Source organism: Opisthocomus hoazin, chromosome 13, assembly GCF_030867145.1.
Source record: "Opisthocomus hoazin isolate bOpiHoa1 chromosome 13, bOpiHoa1.hap1, whole genome shotgun sequence".
Classification (NCBI taxonomy): Eukaryota; Metazoa; Chordata; class Aves; order Opisthocomiformes; family Opisthocomidae; genus Opisthocomus; species Opisthocomus hoazin.
Window position 1 is genome coordinate 7,908,669 of NC_134426.1, and position 23,206 is coordinate 7,931,874.

Sequence of the window (23,206 nt, forward strand, 5' to 3'; positions counted from 1 at the left end):
CAAGACATTATTGCTTGTGCAACAGAAACTTAAATGTATTCCAGTCTTGACAGCCCATTGCACTGTAACAGCACTGCTAGGTGTTGCGTATTTTGCACAATAACTGGTTCTTGTCAGTCATGTCTGCATTCCTCAGGGGTGTTGAACTAAGAGTTCAGCTATCCTATAACTGCTACTGCTAGCAATTGCAGTAGCTCGTTTTTCCTCCCTCTTCCTCTTTACTTAAATGTCTTTGTTACCTCTGGCAAGGAAGCATCAAGAAGTAGGAGCAATTTTTATCACTTAACACGTGGAGAGAAGTGGTGAGGGGCTGGTGGTGTTCTGCTCTTTGTCTTCAATGACCAAAGGTTCACATCACCAGCACGATTGCCAGTTTTTATCTTGATGTATATCTGACTTCCTTTCACTTGTTCATATGTGATGCTTTCGGATATTTGGCTGCTTAGGTCAGTCCTGACAGACTTTATGTACCTTCCTCAGTGATTCAGAATTGCAAGGTGTTGTGCACCTCTGTACTGTTTCATAAAGCAAGGTGAACTAAAGCTCGTGGCTTTCTGAATACTCTGGGGCATTAAAATTCTTTGTATTCTAGGGCTTTTTTCAGAGTGATGGTAAAGCTGTCAGATGATGTGTAGAAGGGAAATCCGGAAGAAAAAGCAGGAAAAAATGTCTACCTCTCTAAGTGTGTTTGCTCTGAAGCTGCTTAGGGAAATTCTCAGGCTGGGAATGTTCCTTTGAGGAAAACATCAGGGAATCACTCTCAAACTGAAGGGTTAGTAAATAGAAAAACGATGGTAGCAAACTGCAAGGACCAAAGTCTTAATCTCAGGGATGGAATAGCTGACTAACAGTGCTGCATGGGAACGTTTGGCAGAGAGCATTTGGTACCAAAGCACCCAGGTGTTAGCTGCTGGGTGCCATCTCTTTGAGATTCCTGTTCAGATCTTGGAATCTGCAGACCGATATACTGATGATTGGTGTCAAACACGTTGGTTGAAACAGTTCCAAAGTGTAAAACTAGCCTTTGCAGGAACGTACATGTGTATACACGCATATAATTGTATACAGAGACTCCATGTGGGTTTTCTAAAGAGATTTCATGCCTTGCAGATGCGTTGATCTGTGGGTGAATCTGTACAGACAAGGGAGGGATCTCTGTTAGGGACTGTGTGGCTTCCCAAAAGTAATTTGATAACGATGCTAATCAGAGGGTCTTAACTGTAATACGAGGAAAGACCTTCATATGTGTAAAGAACTGGTTAAAGTTTGGTTGATCTTGTCCATTGTTTTCTTCTTTTTACGGTTTCGCAGGTTTATTGCTGAAAACCCTGTGGAACCTAGAGTCATCATGTGCGTGCTTCTTATTTATAAACGTCTTGCCTGGAAAAGAGAAGGGGTTGTGAGGGGATACTTGGCTTATATTGTTATTTAGGGTAGCAAAAACGAGAGCCTGATGTGAGAAACTGTACCTCGGTGTACGGGATGTTAAAATAGCATGTGAGACTGTGTACCACGCCACAATGGCAGTGTACTGGGGGGAACGGACTTTGTTAGTAGTGTTGGAGCTGTTACTGCTTGAGTAGGAGCTGTAGGGGATCACAGAATAGAATCATAGAAAGTTTTGGGTCGAAAGGGACCTCCAGAGGTCATCTAGTCCAAAGCCCCCGCAGCGAGCAGGGACACCACTAACTAGATCAGGTTGCTCAGAGCCCTGTCCAACCTGGTCTTGAATGTTTCCAGGGATGGGGCCTCCACTGCCTCTCTGGGCAACCCCTTCCAGTGTTTCACAACCCTCATTGTAAAAGAATTTCTTCCTTATATCCAGCCTAAACCTACCCTGTTTTAGTTTAAAACCATTACCCCTCGTCCTGTCACTGCTGTCTCTACTAAAAAGATTGTCCCCATCTTTCCTGTCGGCTTCCTTTAAGTACTGAAAGGCTGCAATCAGGTCTCCCCTCAGCCTTCTCTTCTCCAGGCTGAACAAGCCCAACTCTCTCAGCCTGTCCTCATAGGAGAGGTGCTCCAGCCCTTGGATCATTTTTGTAGCCCTCCTTTGGACCCGCTCCAACAGCTTCACAGGATGAAACAGATCTGTGGAAATCTAAATGCAGTGTTCAGCAATGATTATAGGTCAGGTAGGGAATGTGAGGAGTAACTGGAAAAGAGATCAAATCAGGAAACACTTTTGCCGTAGAGTTTTATGATATATTTTATCTTTGACACTTTGTGCAGCTCTGGCCTTCACTGCTTTGGGCGAAGGGGAAATATGACAGGAAGATATTCAAAAATGAGCTGAAATGAACAAAACTGTATTCAGCATAGGAATGATAATTTGGGCCAGATTTAAGAGAAGTCTAAATCTGAAGTGGCACAGGGAGAGGGAACAGTGATCCTCACCTCATCTCTTCCTGTGGGAGAGCAAAGGGTCGTTACTTGAAATTTGCAAATGACCATGTTCAAAACAACAAAAAGAAGCATTTTTTTTAACAGCATAGATAAATTGTGATAGTCTGCACCTCAGGATATAGTGGATGCTGAAAGCCTATGCTTGTCCAAAAAGCCATTTGAGGAATACGTGAACCTGAAGTCTGAGGATAATGGATCAGGAAATTGCAGGAGAACTTGCTGGCTACTGGGAAAGTGTGGTGGGGAATCACCTTTGCCCTGCTAATTTTGACTCTGAGGTTATCTGCTGTTGGAGTAGGATACTGATTCCAGTTGTATATGGTCTTTCTTGCTATGTCAGTAAGTTTACTTTGTAAGCTGCATATAAAAGTGCACGTGGGTTAAATGGTAATTGTCTGTCTTCATTGTGCTGGAGGGCGGTGGAGCGCGATGGCTTCATGTGTACCTCACTGCACAGTGCACAGGAGTGGTAGCGGTGCAGGAGTCTGCTGCAGCGGGCTTCCAGGAGGCTGAGGAGACCACTGGAAACTGTAGCACAGCTGTTTGTTATGACTGCATGGAGTTTAATTGGTCTTTATTGGGGTGCTTTCCATAAGTATTATTTCTTACTGCATTGAAGTGTTAAACTGGCTGAGAAGAGGCAACTGGGTAAAATGTCATTGTATCTCTTTTTAGAGCAGTAATTGTTCATGGTGACATTCAGCATTTCAAATGAAACAGATTTAAAAGATGAGGTTGTGTTTTGTGTTTTTTTGTTTTTGTTGTGGTTTTTTTTTTTCCCCTCCATAAATCCACAGGGGAGACATTGGCTTTAGTACAGGAATGAATTCACAGCAGTTACTGGGTCAAAAATTCCTACAATGATTATCCTCCTTTTTCTTGTATCTTTTTTTTTTTCACATCTCTCTCTTATTGAACACTAAGGCTGGAAGAGAGGGGGTATTAGGTGCTGATAATAGATGGAGAAAAGTTATAGTTGGTGGGGAGATGCTCCTCTTGTTCCCTCCCTGCTTTCCGTAGGGAGATGTTATGCCCCTTAGGGTAATATACGCTAGATTTTTAGATGGAAGCAATATTAAGCTATGTAGAAGGAAAGAAAAATGATCCAAAGTATTTTGTAAATGATTGTTCATGACCATTTCAGATAGTCAAGGATTACTTTAATTAGCAGCAGAGAAAGTGAAGCTGTCAGATGGATGTTAGTGGTTTGTAATTCTAGAAACAAATGTTTGTGTTGGGTCTATGTGTACGAGGAAGAGAGAGAAGAGGATTTTAAGGACTTCTACCTCTGTATAGAGGTATATATATATATAAAAATATATATGTTCCTCTTAAGGAACATATGATGCTTATGTTTAGGAAAATGACAAAGGGGAGAAAATGCTTGTGTGTGTGTGTGCGCACAAGTGCATGTGAGTAAAAATTCTTTTGACCTTAAAGCAATGAAGGTCAATGTCTTTCCTCCAAAGGAAAGCAGATTTGAATATGCCAGTATACCTGTGAATTTTTCTTTGAAAACTGAAGGACGGGTTTATTTTGTGCAATTTCAAATTGTTGTGCTGAAATAGAGTTTTTTGGGAACTTAATGACAGTTTAGGCACAAGAGGGTAGGGAAATTGTGGTGTTTGTCCTCTGAATTGTTGAAGTTCTTTAAAAACTATTCAGAATCAAACCTAAAGGAGATCTGTGTATGAAATATAAGAAACTAGCATTAACTTGGGTCCTTTGAGGAAAGGATTGTAAAGTTTGAACTGTCTTGCTGAACTTTAGAGATTCATCCCCCTTGAACCCCCCCCCATCTTAATTACAGACAAATGTTTATCTTGAACATTGCTTACTGTATGAAGTCGGTTGTGCTGTACTTTTCCACACTCACAAGGAAGCCTCAACAGTTTGGCATGTAAAATGGTGAAAGCTCACGAGCTTTTGTCTCCTGAAATGTCTCAGGAGACTGTAACAGTGACTTTTACATGCTCTTTTGGGAAAGTGTTTTAGAACTTCTTATGATGTTCAGTGACTGGAAAAAGTAATGACTCCACTGCTGAAGTACAGGTATAAGAAATCTATACAGCAAATCTGGGACTTAATGAGTATGCTTATCTGAAAATATTTTCAAAGGCTTGTTATGAGCCTTGGAAAATATCCATCAGAAAAATGCTTACAACTTTTTAGCCTAGCTATTGCTAGGTGGTGTGTTAAAATCCCTGGTGTGTGTAATGTGGCTGAGCTTACTAGGGGTGGGGTGATGTGCTAGATGAGCTGTGTCCGGCCCTGTGTGTGACTGGGGACAAAAAGCCAAACCGCTGACTGGGTTGTGTTAAAGTTAGAGAGTCTAGCTATGTACTGTCATCATACTTGCTGTCTTTCCAAACTTGTGGAGTTCAGGCATAATGAAACAGCTTGGGAAGAGCCCACTAAAGTAGAAGTTGGTTCACGGCCAGTTTTAAGTGATTAGTGCTTTCTTATTTGTTTGGGAAGGAGAAGAGCAAAAGTTAAATGAGTGAGCTTAAATGGCAGATATTGCAATTAAAGGACCTCCTTGAATCATTGTTTCAGTTGACAGTGTAATCTTCGTCTAGGCAGAATTGTGCTACACGGGAAACAGGGCAGCTTAAGCAGTGTTGATGGAGAATAGAAACCACTGCTATGCTGAATACTCTACAGTCTAAATAAACCTTTTCCAGCCTGTGGCTTGCCAACTACTACTAATCCTAGGTTACTTCTAAGCAGCATGCAAATAAAAACTGAAAAGTAAGCATAGGGACAACCTGTGTAGAAGACTTAGGAGCTGCTTGTGTCTACTGGGAAAGGTCCATGACAGCCACAAATCGGGGCGGCTGAGGACTGCTCTCCTGTGTCATGAGAAGAGCAACAGGCGTAAGCAAGTCCTTGCAGCTCTAGCTGAAACCTTTTAAGAAGTTACTGCCTTATGGATTCTTACTGCCCTTCAGCTAAGTTAAAGCACTAAACACTTGTGTGAGAACCATTTGTTGGCTTTGACAGATATCAGTCGTGTAAGCTGTTGTAGCTGGCCCCACTGGCTCGATGGCATGGTGCGCTGGGAGCACTCTGTCGAAGTTGTTTCCCTCTTCATGTAGTGGCTGTTCGTACAGCTCTGCCATTGCTGTCAGCGTGGATCAGCCCTTGGGACTGTGCTGTTTTCTCTGGTGTTTCTCCAAACTGAAGGCTGACTCGTATTCTCTTAAACTACAGCAGTCACCGGTTTCAAAAGGCTAAATAAATTTGGTACTAGAATAGATTAGCGGTGTTTGCAAGTTGCCTTATAAATCCATACCTGTTTGAATGAATTTGTGTGAACAGGTAACTTCTGCTCACAAATGTAGTAAATGTTTCAGTTTCTAAGTTAGACTTACTAAAGCTTCTCCTAACAATATTTAATAAAGGTAGTGAGGGACTGTCAGTGAAAACATAAACCAGCTCTTTGAGCTTCTTCAAGCTTAAAGAGGACTAAAAAACTTCAAATTTGATCTGGTATGTAATGGAGAAGCTACCCACAGCTTCATTAAGTGGGCAGGACGTAGTCTAACAGCTATTTGTTTTCTCCTTTTGTGCTGATTCAGCCCTGGCTAGCAACTCTGAAAACAAATGTCACAATTTTTTCTTGAGGAATTTGGGTAATTTCAAGCAAATGTTGCAAATACCAAACTCGTGACTTCTAAAATAGCCTCAATTCATAGCTTGGCATACCCTTCTGGGGTGTGATGATGCTGCGTTAGGTTAGCCGCTTGTGCTCTGTCTGTGCTGGGGCGCTTGTGCAGCAGTTTGGGCGATCTGGGGTGAGCAAGGGAATAATGAGTGTGGTCATGAAGTCTGCTGTAGACATGCAAGAAATACTTGTATTCACTGCTACAGTTCACTGTAAACAAGTTGTAGGGTAAATTGTGACTGGGGTTTGGCTGACCTCTGCTTTGCTTCATTTGCTAATAATTAACTCCATGTACTTAGCAGTAAGTCAGCAAGCAAAACTGAAGTGTGGCTGTTGTGATTTATCCCAAATCTCACATCTTTTAGAGTAAGGGATAGAACCACATTTTTTTTAAAAAAGCTTTTGTTATTTTAACTTCACAAATAACAGGAACACCTACAGAGTGTCTACATCAATGCCCCCACCTCACAGTGCAGAGGTGCTTTCTCAGTCCTTTACTAAAGGCTTGGTGATATTTTGGAGTCACTAGACAAAGTACACGAAAGAGGCAAGAGTGAAGTACTGGTCTGTCAAAAGTGGTTTGTGGCAGTTCAGCCTGACAGCTTTCTCAGATAGGCTGGTTTCTAGGTAGAGGAAATGTAGTAGACATTGGCTGTCTGTGTCTTCTATCGTGATACATAGGAAATATTAGGTAAACAGGCAAAGCTGGGAATTGATAGTTGATTTAAAACAGCATTGTTGTGTTTTGTCTTTGAAGTGGACAGTGTTGGGCTGGACAGGGAGTTTTGATGTAATTCTTCATGGACTGGTGCCTAAGCCAGCATTGGGGGCTTGCAGTGTTTTGTGGAACAAGTGCCTGAGCACTGATGAAGCAGAACTGATAAATATTGTTGTTCTAAATCTTAAAACAACTGGATGTCCATGAGGAGTGGAGTGCACCTGAATTTGATCTTACTCCTAGTATAAATTAGTGTTGCATGTTTTAGGACAAAGAATAAGAACATCTGCAAGTCCATTGCTTGACAGGTTCAAAGAAAGAAGTCTTGGCTGTAAAATCTGACCAACAGATCAATAAGCTGATGATGACAAGGCAAGAAGAAAAAGATAAATGCAGTTTCAAGGTACATCGAGAGATACTTTTTTTTCCACTAAAGAGTACTGGTGTCCTTGACTGCTTCTGACCTCCAGAGGTTCCTTCATGCTTTTAGAAGGATGGTGCAATGATTCTACTCACCTTTCTTGAAGATACCTGTGATGTCTCCATCCTTTTAGTCACCTGAAACCTCCCAAAGAGTAACCTGACAATGATACTGTCCTTTAGCACCGGTGGATGCATTGCATCAGATGCTATAGGCATGTGTAGGTTCAACTTCCTTAAATAGTACTGGCTTGATTAAATTTGGGTATTATAACTTCAAATGTCAACTTTATAGTGTTAGCAAATTACTTGCTTTCTGAAGAGTTCACTCGAATGTTTAATGAGTTACTGTTGGCAAAATACTGACTGTATTCCTGTAACCTGCTCTTGTCTTTTTGTGAAGTTGCAGAATGTATGTTGAAGAGTGAATGACTCAGCTGTACGTAGATTATTGCACAACTAAAGGTAGAGGTGAAATGTAGGATAAACAGTGCTGTTGCAGAAATCTCATGGTGAGCATAAGTGTGTCAGGGTATATTTGCTCTGCAGTAAGGTAGGTACTCAGCAAACAAACTTGTGCCTGTCAGTCTTCCTATTATGTCTGTTTTAAGTCACTTCATAGTGTTAAGTGTTTGATGATAGTTTGTGGAGTAACTAGGCAACATTTTAAGGACAAACACAAAATATAAAGGCATGTTTCATCTCTGTAACCAGATCTCTGTGCTTATCAGTCTAGTAGGACTTGGTTTAAAGAAGAAAAAGTTATTCAGAGCTTGGAATTGAAGAATGGCAGATTGTCAGACTACCTGCGTGCTTTATAATGTTATGTAGCATTTATGACCCAGTCCTGTGAATACTTTGGTAACAGCAAAATCTGTGCTGATGGGAAGGTCTGTTTCCTCCAGGCAGTGACCCATTTTCACAAAACTTGTCAGCAATCCAGTTTTTAAATGTCCTTGAATAGACTGATATTCGAGCCTGTTCACCTACAGTAGAGGACAAATATACACAGATCTTCCAAGCCTGACATCCACAACAAACAAGACTATCAACCAGGGAACCAAGCTTTTCTTGGTTATGGTCTATGGCACCGGAGCACTGAATACTGTCTAAATATAAACAAGAACCTTCCACCGGCCCCTACACCACTGCCTCTTTCAGAAACATAATTTCTCCCATCTGAGAAATATCAAAGAGGTTGCCTCTTCCACCCCAACAAAAGCAGCAACTTTTTTGGTTATGCCTGCTGCAGAAATGGGACTGGCACTTGATCACTGCTGAATAGATATTTCGTGCTCTGGAGAGATGAAAGGAAAGGCTGTGTGTCAAAATGAATGATCCACAAGAGTCTTGCACTTGGGTTTTGGTAAGGACAACCCTTGATGTACCTGCAACTAAGAACCATTGCCCTCTCCAGAGTTTCCTGCTGGTTGATGGCTGGATGTATAGAAACCCACAGCATTTTCTTCAGCCTGAGTTGGGAAAGCAGATTAATACTCGCATGCATCTGTTTTCATTGCTTTTCTAGAATTAGCCTTTTTATCTTGGCACACTTAATTCATGTTCTTAGCTAAATAAAGGCTGGATGCAAAAGGGAAGGCGCTTATAGGAAGGGTGGTAGGATAGCGAGACAGTCAATGTTTGTATGCAAGCTACTGTGTTTGACAGGAGTTGTAGTTGCAGTTGAAGTAGTCAGAGATAATTTAAATTTGAAAGTAATACATCTGTGGAATTGTTTTAATAGATTTACGTATTTCTGCTAAGCTCAAAAACTGGCTTTCTAGTTGGGCAGTTCACTGTGGGATAGCTCCAGATGGCTGCTTCCATTCGTTCCGCATCAAATTGTGAGGGATAGATGCTGATCGGGGCATTTGCAATACTTAAGATGTCAGTGTAGTCAAGGGCAATTGGAGCAAAGACAGTTGTAGAGGGTGGGCATCCATTTACTTGTAAACTCTGTTCTGTGAGAAAATCTGTGCTTGCAATGCTACTGCCTTTGAGTTTCCGTAGGAAGCTTGAAGACAGATTCTTCCTTTTCTGTTTGATTATCTTGTACCAATTTATGAATGACTATGGTGTGACCAAAGCAGAATGAAGTCGTGCTTTTATGAAAAGCTGCTTTGTTAAAATACAGTCATTCCTTTGTAGGCAGCCTCTATGGCTTTGAGCTATGACTTCTCAGAACATCCTGCCTGAACCAATTACTCAACAAATGTGTTTAATGTACATCTGGAACTTCCCCCAGAGTTAACAGGGGTTTTATTGGGTCTGGCCGATTAGTTAAGGGGGGGAAAGAATCCTTCTGTAGTTTGGCAAGAGAAGGGATGAGGAATAAGATGTTTTGTATTCTGATGGTCGAAACTTCCTGCATTATATTATATATACATAGTAAGGTAAACATCAGGATCTATTCTTACTGGATTTTCAAATAAGAAAACACAGCAACTCTTTTGCAGCCAAGCTACAGATTTGTTTGAGGAGCTGCCAAGTGCTGTGCCCAGAGCATGTTTCTTTGGGGAGACAAGAGCAAAGTGGGGTTTGAGAGTGTAGGGGAAAAATGGCTTTCAGAGCTGTAATTCTTCTTGTCCTTCTTGTATTCTGGTAATTCTCCTTGGTATCTCTTTAAAGTGTTTATACTGTTCAGTGTTGTGCGACGGGGTTTCCCTAATGTGGCTGCTGCTGCTTATATCAATAAGATGTCTTTCAGCTCTACAGTAGTAGATGTTAACGCAGCAGCTGATTGTTGCCTTGAAGTGTGAGAGTCTTCCTTTGGGAAGCAAAAGGAGAAGGAGAGCAAGAGTGAAAGAAACACTCCGATGTCTGACACTTGCAGATGCTAAATATATAGCTTGAAATAGTGTAAGCTGATCTATTAGCCACTGCCAAAAGAATACGACCCCCTCCAGTTATTCATTGCTCTGTCTCCCTTGTGCTGTCTGCTCCTTTCTTCCCTTTTGTATATTTTGATAGGATTAGTTTTCTGGTAGTATGACTCCCTGATCAGCGCTTTGTGGGTGGAGGTTCCATCAGCTACTTGAACTAGCATTGTGTGCTTCTGCACAGCTGGCTGCTGGTTCAAAGGGTGGAATAGGATGGGGAAACTGGGCAGGGGAAGCAGAGACATCAACAGAAGCTCAAGTTGAATTACAGCAGTGGGGGAGTTTCAGCCTAAGGCTACTGTCAGGTTGTATTGCCTTTGTGCTTCCAAATTCTTCCGTTCAAAATCACATACTAGTCTACAGAAAGCTTATTTCATAAGCAGAAAATCAAATTTTGCTTTTATTCATAGTCTCTGCATCATTTTGGAACTTTGGTTTTCAAATTGGGAATACTGTGGTAACCCTTCTCTGTGCAGCTTGAAAGTTAGTCTTTGTTGTAGTTTGACGACCTTGGGACATATTTTTAATCCAAGCTGTATATCTTTAAAGTGAACTGGTAGATTCCAATGGGACTTGTGTTGGTTTAAAACCAAAAGGTTGGTCTTATGACATAGCTTGAAGTAAGAGCTTGGTCCTCTTACTTCATCCCCTCCTACCACGTACTTGTCCTCATGTTTGTGTTCATCTGGTTGCCTGACTGTATTAAAGGAGTATCTTTGATTAGTGAGATGAGCCGCTTTGGAGCCTGTCTGATCATTAGTTAGAGTTTGCTTAGAGGACAGAAACTGTGCTGTTGGTAAGGCAGAAATGTGACATTCTTTCCCTAAGAGACTGAAAATTGTTGGTTTGCCTCAGCCTTACAACAAAACTATTGAGTTAGAACTTGAAAGGTATTGATGCTGATAGCAAAAGTTGTGTTACCTGAGTTGTCTTAAGTGCTTTTTCCCCCCTGCCCTAAATTGTCTGCATATGTGCTGAAAAGGTAACATACCCGTTGTCCAGACTATCAAGCATTCCAGCCCAATCCACTTTCTCACCCTTTGCAGGGAGTAAGAGACATCTAATGTCAACTTTGATAATCAAGAGAGTAGTTTATATTTCCTATTTCAGTTGCTCTAAAGGTTGAAGGCAAGGATTGTCCACTGACTTGTTCTGCTTTTTACTGCTGCAATTTGCTTATAAATCTCAAGGGATTTGTTGAATTGGTCTAGTCTGTATATATTCCTACAAATCTGTTTGTCTGATGTTAGTGATGTTATCTCATGAAGACCTTGCTAGAGAGAGATGGTTTTGGTCTGTTCTTAAGAATCACAAGACTTATGTGGAAACTTAAGTGTTTTCAAAATATTTTTAGGTTTCCATGGACAACCACCTCAAAACTCTGTGGCTTTAATAAAAAATTGCTATTAAAACTTTTGCAAAGGAGGGCAGATTATTTTGAAGATTTAGACATGTTCTCTGCCATAAATATCTGTCTTGTCAGCTGCCTGCTGCCCTTCACATTGAAGCTGGGTCAGAGGATCACGCAGTTTTTTGAAAGTATTGTGGAGATGTATGCCCAAGGATGAGAAGTTTAGTGCTTCTTCCCTGCCCTAGATAACAAACCTTGTAGAAGTGCCAGATAAGGGTTCGGTTCTTTCAGAACACAGGCTAACACATATGTATTCAGAGCTCTGAGGAGTCTTTAGGAAGGGGACCAGCTCCTTTGACATCAGGACTACAGATAAGTTGTGTTAGCTGGGGGAGGAGAAAACCAAAACAAACTGTAAATAACTCTTCCATGTTAGTTATACTGTCAGAATCTTTCTCAGAATGAGTCCGGAGAGATCAGCTCTTTTTCTCGGGATAAAATGCAGCTGGTATGTGACAATGCATAAAGCAGCATCCTGAGCCTTCCAGCTGCAACTCTTTGTTATTGTTAGTTGAGTGCTAGATGCTGGAACTGGCTTTTAGCAGAAGTAGGTGATCAGAAGGCAAAACTTGAAGCTTGCTATTGCTCTCCACTTTGATGATGAGTTTGTGACGTTCAGAGTCCAGGTGAACACAGAGGAGTGGGTTTGGAGTAACATACTTAAGTACCAGATAACTTTCTAATGTCTGTGTCAATTCAGGCTCCTGGACATTGAAAATAAAGCTCTGCTGCACTTGCTGAATCTTCTGGCAATAACAAAATACATACAACTGTCCAGACTCGTAGACTTTCTCTAGGACTATTTAGATAAGAAAATTCACTTATACAGTGTCTTGCACGTTGTGGAACATGATCTTTGTGGGTAAATTGACAGGCAAAATATGTCATTATACAAAGCATTGACAAATGCACATTGCCTTTAAATAAACTTCTTTCAATTTCAAGGCAAGGGTTACCTGTGATGTGAAGTTGTTAAGAAGTGATGAACTGAAGAGTTGTAGTTTAGAAGAGACTGTATTTTTTTTGATGAAGTGACCTAGCTACAGTGATAGAGTTAGAGAGTTAATCTTGGATAGTAAGAAAGGGGAAAATCAAGTTGTCACATTAGAAAAATGTCTCAATAAATATTAAACCTAGTTAATATCAACTTTCCACTCTACTCATGGTACCAACTTGGCATTCATTCAGTAGTTTCTTCTAAAAGAACAAATGATTTGTACTGTCCTATGTTATCTTGACTTTTTTTTTTTTTTTTTCTGGTGTGTGGAGTTGCCTGTGAGGTGCAGGAGTCACTATTAGTGACTCCTGGAAACAGGTCAGGGTCGAAAAGTTGCACTTTTTTCTAATTTGTGCTGACAACTGGGCATACAGTAAATCTGACTTCTGCTGAAGTTCTGGGGTTTTCCTCCTGTTGGTCCCAAAACATTATTTCTGAGAGGACTTGCAAGACCAGCTGCTGTACATCAAAACCAGAAGAACATACTTTTTTTTGGACTATTCTCTTAACGTTGCTATTGCCGTACTCCCACTGCTTTTGCCTGCTCTCAGCTTTTATTTCTTTCAGTCACAGGCTTCCCCTTTACTTTTTTTGATGTGTCTGTACAGGAGTTGCTGTACATCAGGCAGGTGTAGGAAACGATCCAGTACCATCCCTGCAGGCTTGTGGGGAGTATCGCCAACTTCTTGAATAGTATTTTCATTCCTACTTTTAGTAGTCTAAAGCAATATTCTTCTGCTCTCCTGCTACAATCATTCTGCTCTGTTAGTTACGCTGTAGGTCGGATTTCTGGAGCTAACACCTGTTTGCAGGACACGGCTAGGCCCAGGGGTGCAGCCTTTGGCTTGCGCTCCTGGTGCGGTGCAGCCCCGTGCAGTTTGTCTGCAGAATGGACAAGAGGATTGCTGCTATTTCTTGCCATTGTCAAACAAACTAGTAGAACGGGATCAAAGTACAACTGTTTGCATGTATTTAACATTTTTCAGTCGGAAATCACCTCATATTTTCTGTCACACTTGATATTACAATGTAGTCTAAAACTTGCCGGTAGTACAGTTCACAAGCCTCTGGTTTAGCCAGTTGTGGCAATACGCAGCAGCATCTGCCTGCCTTCAAAGACTTGTCTTCATGTCCCTGAAGTTTTCTATTCATAAACTAATATAACAGTAATTTGCTGAGACCAGGTCTCTTTTAGCTGCTTTGCTTTTTCAGATGTGTGATGTCTGTATGAACATAGCCTATTGATCTAAGGTAAATGAGGGCTGGTGTGATCTCAGGTCTGCCGTCTGCCAGTACAATTTTTTGTATGGTGTATGAGGGCACTGATTCAGCTCAATACAAATAAAACAAACAAAAAAAAACAGTTTAAGAGGCACCTTTCCTGCTTGCCACTTGGCTGTGCTACACTGATGACACGAGTGCTGGTGCAGTTGGAGGAATGGGGACAGGGCACAATTGCCCCTTCAACAGAAGCCTGTCTTTATTTTAGCTGCATACCCTGGTCACCAGGCTCCCTGGCAGCCTGTGCTGATCTAAATCCAGGCATCTGGCTCTGCCCGACCGGCCGTCCTGCCTGTCTGGGCTGAAACTTGTATTTCTGCCACTCTGCGGCAAGCCTGCTGAGGGAGCTGATGTGGCTGAACACAAACTGTTCTTGTATCTGGGTGGTTCATCAGGCAGTGTAATGAGGGGAAACACAGCTCACTGCTGGATTGTTTTATTTTGTTGTTTTTGTACATGCTACCCAGCTAAAGTTCAAATTCTGCTTTAATACCAGTTGTTATCCAATAGCGCTATGAACTTGGCTCACTGTGGGTAGGATGACCAGTTTCATACGGTCTGCAAAACTCAGCAGTAATTTGCAACTCAAGTTTAACTATAGTTTTTCTGGACCAGTTTAGAAACAGTGTGAAAAGTTGTTAACATTATTCTACTTACCAGAAATGGTCATAAATGTATTGAGGTTGTATATACGGCCATAGATCTGTTTCAGACCTTATTAAGCATGTGGGGAAGTTGCCTTGTAGTGACTGAAGCTGTCTGTTCATCCTGCTGGTATTGAACTCCAGGTCCTCGAAGCAATAGTGATCATCACCGATTGCTCCCTTTCTGTGGCCCATCAGAGTGTCATGTCAAGGAGAAGGGGTGCATGCGGAGAGTGGCAGGGAGTCTGACATGGAGTCGTTAGCTTTACGCTTGATCAAAATAAAGCTTGATTTGTAAAGTAATCCATTACGAATTACCTGTCAGAACAGAAAACCCGTTTGGAGTTTACAGGAGGCAGCTGTGGAGCTAGTGACAAACAGCTGCAGTGTAAATGCAAGATCTTTGTGATGCAGCTTTATGAAAAAGTTGTTGAACTCATTGAAAACCTTGGCTCAAACAGGGGTGGAGAACACCTTTAACTGAAATGTTGTACTTCTTTGCAAGTGTTTTTGAATGTTTTGATTATGTGATTTTTAATATAGAGTGTATGGTGTTGAAATATATTCTGTAAAGAACCTGTAATTATGAAATACCTCTTGCAGGGTAGAAGTGACCTTCTGGCATTCTTTTCAAAGGTCATGAGCGTAGCAGTGGGTGTCACAAAAGTGCTGAGCTGCACCATATTGCAGAGTCTGGCTCTGTTCAGTATTTCCCTGGATGTCCCTTTGACAAGTCTTTAATGAATAGGTGAAATTATGGAAGCGCTTTAGGCTTATGTGTTAATTCAAAAAGGAAAAAAATGCTGTAGAGTAAAGCACTTGTTTGTTGGGGATGTTCATGCTATTTCAAAGTGTCTGGTCATTAGTATTGTGTATGTGAAACTGTTTTTTCTTTTCTTGCTTAATACTTACGATTTAAAATTCTTTGATTAATCTGGGAAAGGGTGCATACAGAATAAAAGATGTTGGGACAGCTTTGTCTGAAGATATGGTTAAAAAGGTTACTGTGGATTATTATTGAATAAGCCAAAATTTTGGCTTTATTGTATGAAATGGCAGAACTTTCAGGAATGTCTGAGCTGTTGTTTGGAGGGTTGGGGGGTGTGAACTGGAACATGTAAAGGATATTGTAAAAATTGCTTGAAAGCATCCTTAGAATTGTTGAGCTGATAAGCTGAAATTTTAAAATTAATTTAAAAGAAACTGTCTTGCAAATTGCAGGATGGTATAAACAAAAAAGTATAACCATGTTTATTCTTGTTTTGCAGACCGTGAGGACCAATCAGTTCTCTGCACGTAAGTGAACACTTTTAATTTGGGCACTTTTGGAACTCTGTGTTGTGAAAGGGGTCTTTGATACAGCCGTAGTAGTCCAAACTTGGTCTTTAATCTTGACAGGCAGTGACTAATGGTTAAAGATGTAGCATGAAGTCATACTTAATGTGGGGATATATTCTTTTAATACTGTAATTCACCTTACTGTAAGTTTTATAGGCATGTGCCATTTAAGAAATGTAGTTTAAAACTGTCAGTCAAGAGAGCTATGTCAGAAACAAAAAGTGTTAAAAAGTGTACATCTGTGCAAAATGCTGTGCTGTAGCTACTCAGTGTGTAGTGCCGGAGGGGCATGTGAATCAAAAGTTGGTCTAAAAGCACTGCTGAGTAACAGCTTGGCTTTGGATCTGCTTCAAATGGGGGAACTCTGAACAAGTTGACACTAAGGTTTCCTGTTGCTTTCTCTGTGTGCACCTGAATTTGCCCAACCCAGGAGCAAACTTGTAGCTTCAGATTGAATTTCTCTGGGATCTGGAAATGCAGTGGTGGGGTAGTCAGAAGAGCGTGAATGTGCTTTCACGTTGATGACACTACTGAGCTGGCTTGTCTTTGGGCTGCTGTTAGAAGGGGTGGTCTGGTTTCCTTTTTTCTCCCACACAGGCTGTGTGTTTCTGCAGCCTCCTGTGCTAGCACTGGGGGTTGGCAGCCAGCACAAGCCAGTTTGGGGAATGAAGCTGGCAGAAAACCGACCTTGCCACAAAATGATGCTTTTTATCAGTTCCATTCTCTGGGTGTGCACTCTGTGGGCTCAGAGGAGCACTGGCCCTGAAGCAGGAGGTATGAACATGCTACATGTTGGTAGCAGCCTGGGTATTAGGATGGTTCATCTATGTTGTGAAACCACGCCTTGGCTCCATTCTGGAACTGCTTGCAGTTGGCAGTCGTGGGTATAACTTAACATATTCAGTGATCTGAGGGAGAGAGGGAAGATGCAGTAGCTTGTGTGCCTCTGGCTTGGTTATGTGAGCAGTTGACCGTGCTGTGTGCCAGTGCATACCAGCTGCATTGAGGCCATAGTTTGTGAGGATGTCTGCTTCCTGAAATAGCTCGATGCTTAGATTAATTGCTGGAAAGAGACCTGGGTTCACTTTCCTTCTTGATGTGGAAGGATTCAAATCTTCATCTTCTGCTTCTTACAAAAGTGCCTTAACTATCAGACTCTGTATAAGGCTCAAGGTGGACCCTTTCAAGCCATGCTTTTTTGAACTATGAATACTATGAATACAGATTCGTGGGGCCTGAAGGACATGGAGGCAAATACAGTTCTATAGCTAAGATAAAAGTTGATCCAGTATAACACAGGCTTGTCTAGGTCTCTTAGCAGGATTTCTGTTTTCATGTGATGACTACTTCATGTGCAATGTACAAAACAGCCCTCAGAGCAGGGATGGGATCCCAGAGCGAAAATAAATGCTCTGTTTTTGTGTGTTTGTGGACGCTTCGACAGTAGGTGCTTGCCTCAGGCAGTTTTTTTGAAGTAGCTTCATGTTTTGTGCCTGCGCATGAACCTTGCACTCCTTTACGTGGTCAACAGAGACCACAAAGGTTGCAGTGGCAGTGCTGCAGGATTTAGTGAATGTCTGATCTGTTCATTTGCAAAATGGAAAGCCTTAAGCTCTCTTGCCTTCAGTTTTGTTATTCCCTCACCTGTAAGGCTGCCATAAGCTTTTGATCATTCTGTACTGAATAGACAATTGAACACTGTTCTGTATCCGGTACGGCACACTTCAGCATGAAATGTCTGGACCTTGTGACAGGTTCCACACCTTGGCTAGGCAGTTGGTAAGCTGCTTGCTTTACATCCATTTGCAGGGAAAAGCTTGCTTCCAGATGGTGAGGGGGGTGGTGAATGGACACATGTCCTTACAGTCAGACCTCAGGAGAATGTGACCATATCCAGTACTGAAGTGTGCAGCTGCTGGGGACTGCTCTGAGTGCAGTCCTAATATGAAGAACGTCAGAGATGGCCTTGAGGACTTCTTTTCTGTTGGACATGTAAAATGTTTGGTGACAAATCTGCTACCCCGTGTAAAATTTCAGAAGCTGGCGCTAGGAAGCAGTGAATAATACATCTCCAAAGGATTTCAACACTGCCCTGGAATCATATCACGAAACTCAGTATTGAAACTATTAGTACCATGACACTGGACAAGTTTTACTACCTTTAATTTAGTGTCTTGATTGTACTGGTGTTAAAGGCTACACTTAACAGGAGTGTGGCAGAGTCTTAGTAAAGCTGAGTGTCTGAATAACAGATCCCAGGCTCTATTGGCTGTCTTGCTGCTTTAACTTGCATTTCTTGCTGAAGTACTTACACAGCAGCATAAAGAAAAACAAGGTTAAAAATGTCAGTGTCACTGAAGATGGTTTACAAGGAAATACAAACTTTGTCAGTAATGTGGATGGATCTGTGGCCTCAGAATTATGAATAGTAAGGCATTGTATCTCCAGACTGGATGTGCGTGACCAAAGAACACCCAGTGTAGGTCTTACCTTTTAAGACTATGAAGACACATGATGTGATAAATGCTAGAATCCAAGGTGTTTCTGTCATCTTGAAGATGAACACCAAAGTTCCACTGAAGCTTGGGAGATCTTGGTAACACTGTGTAACCATCAGCACCATGTAGATGCTGACTGTAAAAAAGGGTAGTAGGGGTTGCCAGACTGCTGTTCAGGTTAATAAACATTTTTCTTTTAAGAGATTTGTCTTAGGCTGCTTTTCAGCTCTGTCTCCAGAGAGAAGTGCCGTCAAAGCCATTTGTATTCCCCTGCTTGTATCTTTTGAACAAGCAGGCAACAAAGACAGCTGTGTACTGCACTGTTGCGAAAGTGGTTTCCCCCATGGGCTTCATGGGAGAGCTGTATTCTTTTGTCTAAAAAAAGAGTACTAAACTGAGTACTTGACATCTGGTTGGTTGAATGGTTAAATCCCTTTCATGAATGGGACAAGGCCATGGCAAACTTGCTTGTGTAGCAGTCCAGAAGGAGGTCTCATATTTTAATTAAGCGGGAGCTTCTTGGGCTTCCAGGACTTCTGTTGCATTGCTGATTCTGTTGTGAAAAGGTAAGCTGTGTGTGTTTCCTTTCCATGCCACTGATTTTAGAGGTCTTAGGCTAGGGCAGGAATAAAGTGGAAGAAGTTTCTTAACCGCACTGGAGGTGGTTTCAAGAAACTGCTTTGGCAGTTTGTACAAGACTTGAGACATCTTCTCATCCCAGACTTGTCATCTCAGGACCTGGAATGCCTGATTGCCTCTGATCTTTAGTAGAGCTGAAAGTCATCAGAATACTTTTTCTTTTCTCCAGTAAGAGTGGTTCAAGCTAGCTAGTGAGAAAGAAGACATCTCTTGTGCACTTAGATGAGTGAGCAGTTGTGGTGTGCCTGTCATTTTCCTGACTCCCACTGCCTTGACCGTAATTGTCTTTATGTACATCCTGGTAAGTCTCTCCCATTGCTTGATGAAGGTCTGTCTGGTTAGCATCTTCACTTATCTCTCCCTACCTCTCTAATTGGTCAAGTGTCTTTCATTTTTACCTACCATGGCCTTTAGAGTAGGGGGGCCAGATCAGCTCTCGGGTACTGTGTTTGAATGACACTTTACGAGATCTCTGGATCCAGTCCCTATTTCTTCTTGACATCCCGGAATGCCGCTCTTGTGAGCGTTCTTAGGTGTAAGATTGGTGCTATTTCAAGCCTCTGGGTTTGTTTTCGGTTCTTCCTCTTCAAAGACAGTCTCTGCGCTGTTCCCAGATGCCTTCCTTTGTTTGGTTCTCACTTAGTGAATGTCCGATCCATTCATATTTACCTTGGAAAACCTTCAAACTTTTTTCTTTAATATTGTTATTACTTCACCTGCAAGATGACTTTAAGCTTTTGATCCTTCTGGACTCAACTGACAACTGAATCCTGATTTATATCTGGTACACATGGTGTTTTTTACCCTAGGCATGAAAGTGTGTGACTTAAATCTGGGTCTGAGGCTGTTTCATTGTCTTCACCTGTCTAGATCTTTAGGAAATACCAGTCTGGTTCCCCTGAAAGGCCTGCAGTTACCTTCGTGCAGTCACTGTTGTAGTAAATAGCTAGCTGTGTCCAGACAGGTCATGAAACTGCAAGAGTGTTTAGTGTATCTTTTAAAATAGTTAAACCACTTTTGTAGCTTCATTAAAGAATGTCTTATCTCAGATATTATGTAGACACGTGGAGATTTGTTCACACTTTGCTTCAGGAGTAGCAGGGCCTAATGATCCAGGTCCATTCAGCAGTATACGTATATGTGTATATATATGCAGGTGGATCTTCGAGGTATACAGTTTGCTGAGAATAATCTTCATCTTTCTTCCCTCAAAGAGAATTGTGCTGAAGAATAGCATGTATTCCGTTGAAGTGCTGCGGATACAGGCATTCATCTAAATGCACTCTGTGGAGTGGGCTAGCCTGATGAACGGTTCTCCAAGCATGCGTCTCATCACATCTCATTTTGAAAGTAGTGGGATTACTTGGAGGCTTCCTGTCTTAACTTCATCACCTGCTGACATTCCATAAGGAGTCTGGGTTCTGATGTGCCCTAAAAATGAGGAGTTTTGCATAAACTGGTGATCTTAAAGTTAGTAATATTTTTTCAAAGTCAAGCTTAATACCAGGAGGGGAGAATACCCTCTGCTGCTGCATTCTCTGGATGCTTGTCTCAACAGAACATAATGTCCTTCACCTAACATGGAAGCTGGTTCTTCGGTAGGGTATTGCTCAGATTGCCAGCTGATGTGGCTGTAATTCAGTTCTCCAGTGCAGATTTGATGACATAAATGACTTCCTGCTCTTGCTGGAGAAAGAAGAGTTGGCTCTGAACATAAAATGGTATGGCTTCTTCCTCTCTTTTTTGTTACCTTCCTTTCTCTTCCCTTTCCACTCTCCATCTTTAAAGGAACCAAATATAGACAATTTCATTGCTGAGGAGACTAGTCTACGGGGCTTTATTCTGAGTTAGTGGCATATAAATTTATGGATATTTATGAGCTGACTTCCTTTCTTCTGATCTTTTTCATTTGTTTTGTTATGCTCCTCACTTTCCACCAGCCACATCTGTTTTGGGGAATTGGATAGTACTTGAGCCCCAGGAAGAGTTTGTAGGAGAAGCTTTTTGATGAAATTACTTAGTATAGAGAGGCTGTTCTCAGAGCGAACCAAAGTCATTTTCCTGTGTCTGGAAGGACTCTGTCTGCTCTGCAGTATAACCCTGATTTCCTTAGGTAGTGGGGATATGATTTCTTACGGGCTCTTTGGCCTTTCACCAACTGAATAACCCAAATATGTGCACAGGCACATACACCTGCAGTTGCTGAATCTAATGGACAATTTATCAGATGCTGGTGGAAGCCAGATGATTGCCAGATTAATGATGAGGTGGGAGAGCTGAATGAACAATAATGGTGATAATTTCTTCTTAGTTTTGAAGCTGGATGGTTGAATCTTGGGATGCTAACCACTAGCAAATTGTCAGTAAGGTTGCTGGAGCTCTCTGTTGCTTTGTAGTTTATCAAGTTTTCAAATAAAAAGCAAATGAGCAACCCCCAAAACCAGCACTTCTCTGGGAAGCTAGACTTGGCTAACTTCCATCTAATCGGTCCCTCTTGGTTGGAGTGCAAATGGTAATTTGTTTAGGATCTGTCTGTAAATTCTTAGTTTGTTGAAAAGAAAGGAAAACATATGTAGTTCCAGCAACTTCATGTTCCTGCTAGCTTGTAAGTACATTATCAGCCTGTATTAGCCCAGTATCCATAAAAAATCAATTCCAGAGAAGTGGTGCTGCCTTTGCAATGTGCACATAACTCACTACGTTCTTTCATTTCTGTAAGATGTGAAGTTGTGATGAACAGCTTTGCAGACTTTTTTTTTTTTCTTTTAGAAGCTGCAGTTGCTGATGTTTTGCTAAGTTCTGTTGTTTCACTTTGATTATTTCTGTGTGTTAATGTTAAATGGGCATGCCAGGCTGCTGGAGGTTGATGACCAAAATGAAGAAATTTCTGTTGTGGTATAGAAGGAATCTGAGAAATATTCAAACCTTTCGTGGCTTTGTCTTTAGCTGCAAAGCAACTTTTCAAAAGTCAAATATGAAAATGTGCTGCACTGCACTTTTTAAAGCTAGTATGTTCTAAATTGGAGAATCCTACTGCAAGTGTATGGTATTCTCAAAACTGAGACTGGGCTTGATAAACAGTCATTTAGCAGATGCATGCAGCCCTACAAGGATATCTAATCTGAATTGGCTTCAGTAGGAGTGGTGAAGTGTGGAGGGAATGGAGGCTGCTTATTAAAGGACAACAGCAGCAAATGCCAAGCATTTTTGTATACAACCTCTGGCTAGAGTCCAGCTAGTAGCATTCCCTAGACAACTGGTGTTGAGATGATGTGAAGCATCTAGAGAGAAATGAAGGAGCTATAAAGCAGCCTTGTAAATAGTAAAGCCAATTAGGGACTCTTCTTCGCTAGTCCAAACTATCAGTTATACCTCTTTGTTTCAGAAAATTAGCCAGGTGATTAAGACATCCTTTTAATTACAGGTCTTGACTGTAAATAGCTGTTAATTTGTAGCTGGCGGAAGATCTGCTCAGTTGTGTCTGAGAATAAGTGTCTCTTCTGTTCATTGCAACTGCTGTTGTGAGAAGGACAAAAGACAATTGTCGGGGCTCTTACGCAGTTACTTTCTCCTACAAAAAATTTAAGTGCATACTTCCATGTTTTGGTGATTTATGTAAGTGGTTGCTGTGTATGAAACAAGGCACTGCTGGCCACAGGACCCGTGAGCAGCAGGTCAGGATTCCTGTGTCTTGGGAAGTCTGGTATGAGGAGAACTTGCCCATGTGTCAAGGTGGTAGTGCCGCTTCTTTGCTTCTGCTTCCAGATGATTTTCTGATCCCAGAGCTGGTTGCCGATCAGGAATGATAGAAATAGACTGAAACTCCTAGGGCAGAGGAAAGGCTTGAGTGATCCAGGCCCTCAGCATGGAAAATACTGGCTGCTTGGGTTATTTTTTCAGCAATTTAAGTCACAGATATGATCTGTAATGGGACAGATGACACTAACTGCATCTGACCATCCTAATATACTCCAGATGTTTATCTTTGCAAATATTGTTAGCCTGCAGTAGACTTTGTGCAAAGGTAGCAAGAGGAAGAGAAGTCTGCCTTTGAATTTTAAAGCTTTCTTTGCATGTGTCATTTTGTGTCCTTCTGTCTACGTGACTCGCAGCACTACACTGCACGTTCTGCGGAGCCCCTGATCTGCTAGTGACATTAACGGCTAGCTGGGTGGTGGTGGAAGGGTGCCAGTTCTCGCAGTGCGATTTCAGTAAGGAATTTCAAACTAGTTAGACTTCCCTAAAATCCAGAAACTCATTTAGCAGTTCAGGAAGAGGTGGTGGTGTTGCCTTGTCCTGCCAGTGCTG